Below are 12,623 nucleotides of genomic sequence, written 5' to 3' on the forward strand. Positions count from 1 at the left end.
TGCAAGTATCTGGTAGATCTTAGACAGCTGTCATTTTGTTCTTTAAGAATCTAGAGAAGAGGTAGAAAACTGAAACACTGTCAGTCTAGTGAGGTGGTATAAATGCATGAGACCAGCCTGATGGAAAAGAGGGAAGGGAGAGGAGTGTGGCTAACCAGAGAGTTCATGGCCAGGCTCGGGGAGCAAGGAGGGGCAGTGGCTGCTCATTTCCAGGTGATCTGTTGCTGTGAGGAAACGTGAGCAGTGTTGCCAGATCTTCCAAGTTCTTTCAGAGCAGCACCAAAGTTTGAAATTTTAGTGTAAATTATTCTAATATTTAACTCAAGACTGTTTAAATAAAAACCAACAACTAACCAACCAACCAGATCCCTTTTAGAGTGTACGGTGACTTAGCTGCTAAGCTGCTAAGTCGCTTCAGTCGTGTCCGACTCTGTGCGACCCCATAGATGGCAGCCCACCAGGCTCCCCCATCCCTGGGATTCTCTAGGCAAGAACACTGGAGTGGGCTGCCATTTCCTTCTCCAATGCATGAAAGTGAAAAGTGAAAGTGAAGTCGCTCAGTCGTATCCGACTCTTTGCAACCCCATGGACAGCAGCCTACCAGGCTCCTCTGTCCATGGGATTTTCCAGGCAAGAGTACTGGAGTACGGTGATACAGGGAAATTAATAACTGAGCTAGTCAAGAATCAGCATCAGGCTTGATTGCAGAAGCCAAAGGTTTTTTCCCTTCTCCTCCTTAATAAAGTAAAAGAAGGAGGTTAATAATGGTGGAGAGATAAAAGGATATGGAAAAAAATAATATTTACCAAGTGCAAAATACCTACTAGACATTGAAGAAGGGATTTAAAGCTCACAATCCTTTAATTCTTGTAACAATTTTGTGAGGTAAGCAATGCTCTCACTTTCACGTAAGAAACCTGAGTCCAGAAGAGGTCAAATGACTTGCACTTGGCCATATAGATACTAAGTGTCAAAGAGAACTCGGCACACTTTCTTTACTGCGAAGTAAGATTATGTGGGGAGCTCACAGGTAGGTTTGTAATGAAGCGTGTGTCTGACTGGATTACTTCAGGAGAGAAGAGGCTGGCCTCCACTAGGTGGTTGAGTCTTGATGTGGGAATGTTTGGTGGACAGTGACAAAGGCCAACAAGCAGGATGGCTTTGAGTGGAATGTGTGTACACCCCCTTGGTTCTTATGGCAGCATCCTTCGTAAGTTTAACCAAGAGGAGCTGAATGACTGAGATTGACCATTGGCTAAGTAAAAGCTCAAATGTGAAGAAATATGGGTGGGGGCTTCCCTGGTGGCTCAGTGGTAAAGAATCCACCCATGCAGGAGACATGGGTTTGATTCCTGATCCAGAAGGATCCCACATGCCTAGGGTTAACTAAGACCATCCATCACCGCTACCGAGCCTGTGTTCTAGAGCCTGGGAGCCACAACAATTGAGCCCATGTGCTGCAACTGAAGCCTGTGAGCCCAGAGCCCATGCTCCGCAACAAGGGCGGTCACAGCAATGAGAAGCTCGTGCACTGCAACCAGAGAGTAGCCCCTGTTCACTGCAACTAGAGGAAAGCCTGCACAGCAGTGCAGACCCAGCATAGACAAAAACAAACAAACAAACAAGGAAATCTGAGTAGTTCAACCTCACCAGTCTCTAGGAAATTTAAATTACATCCACAGTACCACATTGATGCTATACTACTACATCCATCAGATTGGCTAAAATGGAAATGACTGACAGCTTCCCAGGTGGCGCTAGTGGTAAAGAACCTGCCTGCCAATGTAGAAGACATAAGAGATGTGGGTTCGATCCCTGAGTGGGGAAGATCCCCTAGAGAAAGGCATGGCTACCCACTACAGTATTCTTGCCTGGAGAATCCCATGGACAGAGGAGACTGGTGGGCTACAGTCCACAGGATTGCAAAAAAGTCAGACACAACTGAAATGACTTAGCATGCACCACTGAGAATGAGAGGCAATAGAAACCCTGCTGGTATGAGTATAAATTAGTAGATTCACTTTGGGAAGCTTTTCAATATCTGTGAAAGAGCATATATAATAACCTAGAGTCTAAGATTTCAATTCCTAGGTGCATATCTAGCAAAACTCTGTACATTAGACCACCAAAAGACATGTGCAAGAATGCTCATAGTAACATTATTTGTAATAGCAAAAAAGGAAAGCAGCTCACTAATTTGTGGTATAGTCAAAACATAACTTACCATACAGCAATACAGAGGAATGAGAGACAGTCACACACAATATGGATGAATCTCAAGAACACGGTGTGGAGAAAAGAAGCCCACCCAAAGCGTGTATGCTACATGATTTTGTTCATATGACGCTTAGGAACAGACCTTTGGCCTCAGGATTCAGGATTGTGATTAACTTTAAGGGGAAAAGATAACTGAGATGCAACGTAAGAGGGGGCTTCTAGATGCTGCAGTGTTCTAATTTTAAAAATGTTGTGAAAATCCATTGTCCTTCTCTGTGCTTATATTTTATTTCAATACAGAAAAAAAAAGAACATATGGCCTGGAGGGAAGGCAGGAATCACGACAGGGCAGTATTGAAATTGTTGACAAGTGCATTCAGCAGAAAAGATCGAATTATTGAATGTGTCCTCAGTTATATTGGATGCGGGGGACTGGGAGAAATTCGGGACATGATGGTTGTGATGGAAGAGGAAGAATTACTCCCTTTCTAGATAATGGATGTAGAGAGCATCTTGATATGATGAATCTGCTGTGTAGCTGTTATGGGACTGAAGATAGAATATTCATCATCTGTGTGACTATGTCCTGTCCTGTTTCATGAGTCAAGCCATTTTCATAGTGCAACATGGGGAGGAGTCAGTAGTTTAATTCAAAGTGGATATAGTGGAGACCCTGACAGCTCATATTTTGACCTTATCTCATTTTTGCTTGTTAACTAGGCTCTAGACCTCTGTATAGGGAAACTGATAGCTGCATTACCATATTAAGCAACTTATAGGTGATGTAAAAGATTTTGCTCTAGTTGTGAGCTTGAACCTGGCTTTTTCTGGTCTGTGGTCTCCTAGCAAGAGAAATGTAACAGTTAAGTTCCCCATGTGGCTTTAAAAGGGGGACAATTCTTTCTTATGTATATGCTGAAAGTACCTTTTTTTCTTTTCCTCAGAAAACTAGGTTTAAGATCTTTGTGTTAGTAATATCTATTTGCTACTTAGGTATTTTGGTTAAAATAGAAAGACCATTTGTCTCTTGAATCAAAGGTTAAAAAAATTTTCTTAATGGATTATATTCATTTCTAAGATTGCTTTCCAGTTATCATGGGTAACCAACTCTAAGACAGAGGATGAGGAAATTAAGGGCAGTGTTGCATTTTCTTTCCTCATATTGCTTCTTACTTTTTTGGGTTGATTTGTATTCTATCTTTCCTTATATTTTATCTCTAATGGTTGATGAAGATAATTTCTAAATAAGTTTCATTTACATTTTCTTCCTCAGCTCCAGAGGTTCTGTTGAATGCAATCAGTGACATATATTAGGACAGCTGTGAAGTGAAGTGAAAGTCACTCAGTCATGTCCGACTCTTTGCAACTATACAGTCCATGGAATTCTCCAGGCCAGAATACTGGAGTGGGTAGCCTTTTCCTTCTCCAGGAGATCTTCCCAACCCAGGGATTGAGCCCAGGTCTCCCTCATTGTAGGTGGATTCTTTACCAACTGAGCTATCAGGGAAGCCCTGGACACCTGTAATGGAATACAAATAATCCATTACATAGCACATACCTAAAGGGACCTTCCCTTCTGTGTCAGTGGTAAAGAACCTGCCTGCCAATGCAGGAGACATGGGTTTGATTCCTGGGTTGGGAAGATCCCTTGGAGAAGGAAATTGGCAACCCACTCCAGTATTCTTGCATGGAAATCCCATGAAAGAGGATCCTGGCAGGCTACAGTCTATGGGGTTGCAGAAGAGTTGGACGTGACTTATTGACTAAACAACAACAACAAAGGGACCTTTAATTGATCATGAAAATTGAGATCTTTTGAGAATAAAAAGATGTGCTATTAATCATTATGCTGAACAACAGATGTGACGCAGCACTGTCCTGTGTAAATGGGGATGTGCGGTTGCCCCACCCAGAGCCCTTCTGGCGGGAATAAGCCTTGTGAAGTCTCCGTTCTGTTAGGGATGCTGCTTACCTGGCCCACTCGCTCTTGGCAGGATGACTCACAGATATTAACTCAGTTCTCTCCAGTGATACAATACTGGATACGTACAAATACTACATGACAGGTTTTGGATTTTATCTTCTAATTCCTCCCAGTTGAAATCCTGGCAAAAGCCTGTAACTGAATATTACCAACAGAATGGCCTCTATTCATGTCTGACCTGATTTTTCCTCCTTATTTTCTTGACTTTCGTTTTTCAGGATCTCATGACTGTAAGCAGACAATTCTCAGCCTTGTTAAACATAGAATTTTTTTTTTCAATGATGAGGTTGGGAAGTCAGTATGGCATGCAGTGTGTTTGCTACTCATTGCTTCTCACTGGGCCCAGCTTCCCTGTGATGGGCTGCCATGCAGGTCTCACTTTCTTCCTCCTTGGTCCTTGAATCAGCTGACTCACTCTTCTGTCTGTGCACTCTATTCTTAACAGTGGGAGTTGTTAGGAATCTGAGGGCTTAATTACACTCCATCCTTTCTCTGTGTCCTAGACCAATAGAGAAATAAAGACATAGAAGTCAGGGAATGATATATTTTTTAAGTTTTTGACTTATTTATGCTAGTGAATTAAAATTACACTATTATAAAGTGGAAGTGAAAAGTGAAGTGAAAGTGTTAGTCGCATAGTCGTGTCCAACTTTTTGTGATCTCATAGACTGTAGCCCGCCAGGCTCCTCTGTCCATGGAATACTGGAGTGGGTTACCATGCCCTTCTCCAGGGGATCTTCCTGACCCAAGTATTGAATCTGGGTCTTCTGCACTGCGGGCAGATTCTTACCAACTGAACCGCGAGGAATAGCAATGTATGTGCGAAGGGATTTAATGCATCATAGTATGTACAGTTATCATGAAAAAGTCAGGACGTAAGTCACAGTGACTATAAACATAAAATCCATATTAGAACATTCTCCAGGGACTTCTCTGGTGGTCCAGTGTTTAAGACTTTGTGCTTTCACTGCAGGAAGTGCAGATTTGATCACTGGTCAGGAAATTAAAACCTCACATGCTGTTGTGGCATGGCCAACATTACAGCCAAACCAAATTTAAAAAAAAAACAAGAAAACATCCTCCATAAGTAATACATTGGACTGTTTTAGTTCACAGTTGTCATTTGAGAATCTGATGATCACTGCCCCTCATTTTAGGATCCCTCAAAATCACCTGGACAGATACATATAAATAGGAGAGGAAATTTCATTGTGTATAATTTCCCTTTGGTCTATCTTGTTAAAACCCATTTATTTACTTCTATTGAGTTGCCCAAAAAGTTTGAGAGCTTTGAAGAGCCCATTTAAATATCATAAAGAATCTCTTCTTTAATCCTGACACATCTTCGTTATGGAGCTGGGCCCAATGGGCTTCCCACCATTTTTCCTCACAGTGGACTTACTTTCTCTGTCCCCAAGCAGCTAGTTCTGCCCCTGTGGATTTAAATAAGGAGAACAGAAGACCATCTGTGATTTCAGGATGGTAGTTCATGGTGAAAGGGAGGGTGAAAAGTAGAGGGGAGAAGAGTTACAGATAGCTAGAAGGAGGAAGAAAGAGGCATGGAAAGAGGAGGAGGAGAGAGGAAGAAGACAGAGAGAGGGTGATGGAGAGGGTGGGATGGTGTGGTCCAGATATTGAGAAGGAGGGAGCGAGGGAAGGAGAGAGAAAGAGAGATTGAGGAAGAGGGGGACCCAACAAGCAGATAATCCTTTTCTCTACCCATAATGGAAAATGGAGGAATGGCAGAGCTAGGGAAGGATACCTCCTCCCGAGTACCAGTAGGTGGCTGTGGGAATTCCTAGTTAATGTATTAAAGTGAGATTTTGGGAGAAGGAAAAAAGGGACCCCCCGCCGCCAACATGTCCTGCTACCCGCCCCCACCACCAGCCAACATAGGTCATGATGTTCCCTGTGAAACTCCTCTAAGTACCTCTCAAGATGGCAATGCCCAGAACCTTACTATTCAACCATCTCATGTACTGTGTCCTAGGGGCTACAGTGAGAACCCCGGACAACTACAATGCCTTTCCAACATTGTCGCATATGAAGGAATATGAAGTCGCATCTTTGTCCCTGTAAATTGAAACAGAACACCAGCTCTCTTTAGGAGAAGGGTATAACACTTTTATGTTAGATGAAGACAACTTTATTATTACTGTTGTTATTTTATGAAAGGGAAAATTACATGACTACATTTTGAAATGTTTGCAAATGTTTTGTCCTTGGGTAAAACCAGGGAATGGGAGAAGATCAAAGATATTTCAGAGATGCAAAATGAATTTCTTTCTACATAATGCTTCTTTCATTTCCACTATCTATAAGATCTGAAAAAGAACATTCAGTGATGACATACATTATTCAAAAGTATTTTCTCTGGAGAGGGCAGGGCTTTTCTTAACCTCCTTCTAGGTCAGGGCAGCTATGTCAGGTCAAGTGGAAGCACGAGGTCATCTTGGGGCTGGAGGCTTAGCCCTGATGATTCCTCTAGGAGAGTCGAAGGGATACTTGACATTTGTTACTTCCACTGGACTGGGAAAATATCCCTTCTGTGTTAAGTGCTTATTCTTCAGATTCAAAAAGTACAGAAGACTGTACTGACAAACTTGATGAGCAAGGCCGTCAGGACTCCCACTGAAAGCTCAGAGTATCATGGTCTCAGCAGGCACCAGAAACACAAAATCGAACAGTGAGTTAGGACAGGGGAAATTGCAGGGAAGTAAGACTGGCACAAAGTGTTGAAATTCATGTTCCAATAAGGAGTAGGAAAAAATTACCTTGAATGGGCTACTTAAGATGGAAAAAAAAAAAAGAAATTGTATTTTCAAAGTTTTCATTTGATATAGACTTCTTATTGATACAAAATTCTTATAAAAGCCCAAAATGAGCAGAAGACCTAAATAGGCATTTCTCTAAAGAAGACATAAGATGGCCAAAATTGCTAATTATTAGAGCAATGCAAATCAAGACTGTAAAGAAGTACCCACTCATACCAGGCAGAATGGCCATCATCAAAAAGTCTACAAACAATAAATGCTGGAGAGGATGTGGAGAAAAGGGAACCCTCATGCACTGCTGGTGGGAATGCAAATTGGTGCAGCCCCCACTATGAACAACAGTATGGAGGTTCCTTAAAAAACTAAAACTAGAGCTACCACATGACCCTGCAATCCTATGCCTGGGCGTATATCTGGAGAAGGCAAAGACTCTAATCTGAAAAGATACATGCTCTCAAGCACTATGTACAATAGCCAAGACATGGAAGCAACCTTAAATGTTCATCAACAGATGAATTGATAAAGGTGATGTCATGTATATGTGTGTCTATATATATACACATACACACATGATGGAATATTACTTGGCCATAAAAGGAGTGAAATGACATTTGAAACAACATGGATGGACCTAGAGATTATCACACTAAGTGAAGTAAGTGAGAAAAAGAAAAACAGATATCATCTGGTATTATTTATTTGTGGAATCTGAAAAAATGATACAAATAAACTTATTTACAAGACATAAATAGACTCATAAGACATAGAAAACAAATTTATGATACCAAAGGGGAAAAAGGGGGAGGTAAATTAGGAATTTGGGATTAACATAAATATACTACTATATATAAAATAGATAAACAGCAAGAACCTACTGTATAGCACAGGGAACTATATCTTATAATAACCTATAGTGGGAAAGAATCTGAATATACATATAAATATGTGTGTATAATAGCAGAATCACTTTGCTGTACACCTGCAACATTGTAAATTTGACTATACTTCAAAAATAGTAAAGTGAAAAAATTCTTGTAAATTATTTTTACCTCCAATAAATAAAAACTGGTTTTCTGAATAGACTGTGTGTATCTACCCATGTAGGAGACCTGTTCATCAGGACAGAATGATCTTGGAGATTAGGTAGAGTGCTTTGATCTTCAGCTCTCTTGGCCTGGGGTAGTGTTCATTTATTTCCCTTTTTCAAAAGTTTTAAGATCTGTTTCATCTGAGAGATTAAACATCCAGCTTACCAGTGAAAGCACACACAGATCTTCATGTCCCTTTAATCTCTTGATTTATCAGGTGCATCTCTCTGGTTGAACTTCATTTGCATGTTGATTTCATTTGTGGTTTGTGTAAAGTTCATTTCCAGGGCTGTGGTGCTGCCTATATCTGTGCAGATTAATCACCGTACAGTTGGGCTGGTGTGGGAGTTGAGTGCAGTGAAAAGGAAGTCCTACTCTGCTTGCCAAGCCATTGACGCGTCAACCCACAGGAAGGGGAACTTTTTCCACAAAGGTGCCATGTGGGCTAGCGAATGGCCGTGATCACCCCCAAGGTCTCCTGTTTTGAAAAGCAGGCAGAAACGGTCTGGTCTAGATCCAGAAGTAGTTAGAGTCTTAGTCTCAACTATTTAAGTCTATTATTCAGTTGGGTTAGCCCGAGGAATTCAAAATTCTAATTTTGGGGAAGTCTTGGAACCTTGGTGTATTTGGTTCAAAACAGTGCTTGCTATAAAAATTTACTGTTCAGCAAGCTGCATAATTTGGGGCTTAATTGCATTCTGTCCACCCGCCCATCCATCCATCCATCCATATATGCATCCAATCCGTCTCTTCATTACGAAAGACAGTTTGCACTGGTCAGATAGGTGTTGTAAGTGAATGGTTCAGGGAGGGATTACAATGTAATAGGACATGGTAGAGTCCTAGCAAATCAAATATTTCTCCACCCATGGAGAGTGTCCATTACTCACCATCTGGGGATTGTTGTCTTGCTGAAGAGCAAGCATGTGTACCTGTAGAAGTTTCAGATCTTTTGACTTTTTTTTCAAATGAGCTGAAAATAAAGTCGTAAAATCTCCTGAGTTTTAAATATTGACAGCCAATTAATTCAACTGTTTAAAAATACTATGCTAACATTGTGAGACTTGTTGCTACCCGTTGACATGGGGAAAATAGGTTGATCACATTAGGTGTTTGGTTGTCAGTTTGTGATCTCTGCCTCTAAGGGATGTACGTGTGTCCTTAGAAGGGTGTCCAGTATCATCTTGTAGTTGAATGGGAAACTTCTCTACTTTTAGTGAATTTTGAAGTAGAGATATCATCTAATCATCCCTCTGCATTTTGGAGGATAGGCATTTTTCATGATCGTGCTTGGTTAAGTCCGACTCTGTGTGACCCCATGGACTGTATGTAGCCTGCCAAACTCCTCTCTCCAGGGGATTTCCCAGGCAAGGATACTGGAGTGGGTTGCTATTTCCTACTCTAGGGGATCTTCCCGACCCAGGGATAAAACCCATGTCTCCTGCATCTCCTGCATCTCCTGCATTGGCAGGTAGATTCTTTACCACTGTGCCACATGGGAAGTAGGCATTATTGGTGGCTATTAAAAAAATAATTATTAGCCTACTGCTTCCTGATTAAAGCAAGTCTCTCAAGACTTTTCAATGAGGTCCTCGTGGGCTTACAAAAGAGTTTAGGATTGGCAGTAAAAAGAGAGGGATGGGAATAAAACTTTCTTGTTTTTGAGAATAGACCTGATCTGTATATATTGATTTCAAGAGTGGGGATTTTAAAGTAACTCAATTTAATCTGCATTTCTAAAAAGAAATACAAAACTTCTTGACAGAAATGCCAGCTGTTTTAATGTCTAAGCACCCATGGAGCTCTGCCAAGTTGAAAGCAAATTTAAGCACATTTTAATCAAGATGGCATCTCACAGAACTGGCATATGCATGGTTCATAAATTTTATCTTTTTGCTTAAGAAAAAAAGTGACATTTCACTTGATCCCATGGCAGAAAATCTTTTAAGGTTTTATGAAAGACTATTAGGATCAGAATGAAACATGTTATAAAATTCAGTAATATTTAATAATATATTTAATGCTTTATATTTTATTATATATTTTAATACAAATTAAATTTAATATTTTACAGCAAGCTGATTATTTTTCCAGTGCCATCTAAGGAAGTTTCATACAAGCCCATGTAATGCTGGACCAGAGTTGGTAAGATACCCTGTGCCCCTAGCTTCCAGTTTTCCCCGCCTGACCATCCTCCACATAGCAGCTGACGTTTGTCTTCTGATTGATCCTGGCTCGAGTAACACATCACATTGGTATAGTAAGAATTTAGGAAGTAGCTCAATAGGACATCCCAATAGGGTGGGCTTTCCGAAAAGACAGGTGCATATTCCTCCTGAGCCTGTTGGTTGGTGGCAAGTGTGAGCTTTGGAGCACTAATGAAAGGTGGAAACTCAGGAGTTTTCCCCCTGGACTTGGGGGATATCCCCATACTTTCTTTGTAGAATTGGTAGATCTAGCATCGTGTTTGAAAGTGGAAAGATCTGACTGATTTTGTCAGATGATTGGACTGATATTTGCATATCTACATTTAATGTCACTCTTCTATTAAAGTCTTCCAATAACTTTTCACTGGATTTGAAACAAAATCCAAGGGCTTTACCTTGAACTCTGTGGCTCATCTTGAGCTGGCCTCTGCCTTCCCTTTCTCCCTTGTCTCCGTCTAGTAAGGTCTGCTTTCTCTTCTTTGAATGGGCTAAGCTCTTTCACACTCCAAGCTCCTTGTTGAACCTCCTGGTCCTTCTTTCTAGATGTCTCTTTCCTCAACTCTTTGGCTTCTTTTCACTTGGAATTTGATGCAAACTTGACCTTTCTAGAGAAGTGTTCTTTGGTAAGCCCAGCTCTCCCATCACTCTATCCTGTAACTCTATTTCATTTTCTTCACAGCATTTATTTGAACTGATATTATTGATTATTGTCTCTCCATTGACATGTGAGAGTATGGCCTCCTCTACTGGACTTTATTGCTCTATTTTCAGAATCTATACCAGCATCTAGTATGAAGTCAGGACTCAAAGGTATTTGTTAGATGAACCAGTTTGTTCCCATTCAGTGGCTATACCTGTGACTATTTCACTCTTGACTGGGATATAATTTTATTATTTGTCAGAATTGGAGAAGAATAAGGACAGAGGACAGTGAGGAAATGAGAAAATATGGGAATGGTGAAATTAGCTACATGATTTGAGCAGTTAATCACTAGCATTGCCTTAAAACAATAAAGAAGTAAATGTATAATACTTGAAAGTCAGACCCTAATATTACCTTACAGTGAATGTCATTTTTTCAAATCATGCACATCAAAGCTTTATCTTCATAATTCTGACAAGAATAGGAAGCTGATGAGATTTTTTTTCAGAGCAAAAAATAAACATAGTGGGCTTCCAGTTTGCTTTGAGCCTGTCTGCATGGCTGATAAATGCTTTTCTGATAGTAGAAGGGGAAAGCATACACTTAAGATGATAAGCGACCAGAGATAAAGCCCATAGCTAGTGTCAGATTTTTAAAAGGAATCATCTTCCTACCATCCTGAGACTCTATGACGATCCATGTATTTGTTTATGAATGGTGATCAGGGACCAAGGTCAACAGACTTAATCTTTTAAAATCAAACAGAAGTAAAATAATATTTCTTATCTTTCCCCTGAGACGTGTTGAACAGGGGATGTTCCAAGATGCTGATGAAATTTTAACTAAAGTGAATAGTCCATAGGGATTTAACTCTCGTCAGTCACCATCCTTGTTGTTACTATGTGGCAGAAAATATACAGTTCTGTTGAATACTGCCTCTTGACAGAAAAATATGAAAGATGAAAGTACAACTGACGATTCTTAGATTGCCAAACAATGACTCATCTGACCCACCAGGCATCTTGTCAAGACCTGAAAGAAAAGAAAGCAAAAAGGGCTTCTGTGGTTAAGAGATTTCTGACACCAGTCCATAGAAACAGATCAAACACAAGGAAGGAGAGGCTCAGGACAATTTTTGGGTCTGTTTCACATCTGTCGAGCTGAGCTCTAAATGTAATCTCATTTAGAACATGCATTACTTTTCTTTGGGACATAAATTGCCTTCTCTCCCTTTTATTCCCAGCGCTGATCACAGCCTGTTGCAGAGAGCAGAATTTTTAAAATTCTTGTGCAATTAATAAACCAATTAGAGTAAGGGTAATAATAAAGGAAGATTAGAAGATGGTCTGGGATGGAGGTGAGCAAAATTCAGAAATTGTGAGTTTGAGCTTTGATGTGATCATGGCTCATTGTTGTTTTGTGGAAACTAGCATCCTGGAATTGTATTCCTTTTATCAATTGGTCTGGAATAAGATGTGCTACCATAACAGTGTCAGGAGTTAAAGAACAAAGATTCATTTCTTATTCACACTGTGTGTCCATTATGGGTTGACCAGGCACTCTGCCGACCATCCTCACTCAGGGATACAGGTTGATGGAGTAGCCAGCATCTCAGATGTTGCCCACTGCCATGCTTGAGGGGAAAGCAAGCTCAGAGGGATCAAGTGCTTTTGTGCAGAGCCAGTCCACTCTAAGGGGTTAAGTGCTTTT

The 12,623-nt window shown here is 40.6% G+C and overlaps 1 protein-coding gene across 6 annotated transcripts in view; it reads left to right on the forward strand.

Annotated features, from left to right (window-relative positions):
- The window catches only part of PDE4D (phosphodiesterase 4D), a 1,605,399-nt gene that overhangs the window by 140,389 nt on the left and 1,452,387 nt on the right, over positions 1–12,623 (forward strand). For 5 of the 6 annotated variants that reach the window (XM_059878811.1, XM_059878808.1, XM_003587511.5 and 2 more), the window contains one exon: positions 10,138–10,208. The exons of the other annotated variant lie outside the window; for it this stretch is intronic. The gene's annotated coding sequence lies outside the window, so the exon portion shown is untranslated. The remainder of the gene's footprint in view (positions 1–10,137; positions 10,209–12,623) is intronic. 6 annotated transcript variants of the gene reach the window in all.

This window comes from Bos taurus, chromosome 20, assembly GCF_002263795.3.
Source record: "Bos taurus isolate L1 Dominette 01449 registration number 42190680 breed Hereford chromosome 20, ARS-UCD2.0, whole genome shotgun sequence".
Taxonomy (NCBI): domain Eukaryota; kingdom Metazoa; phylum Chordata; class Mammalia; order Artiodactyla; family Bovidae; genus Bos; species Bos taurus.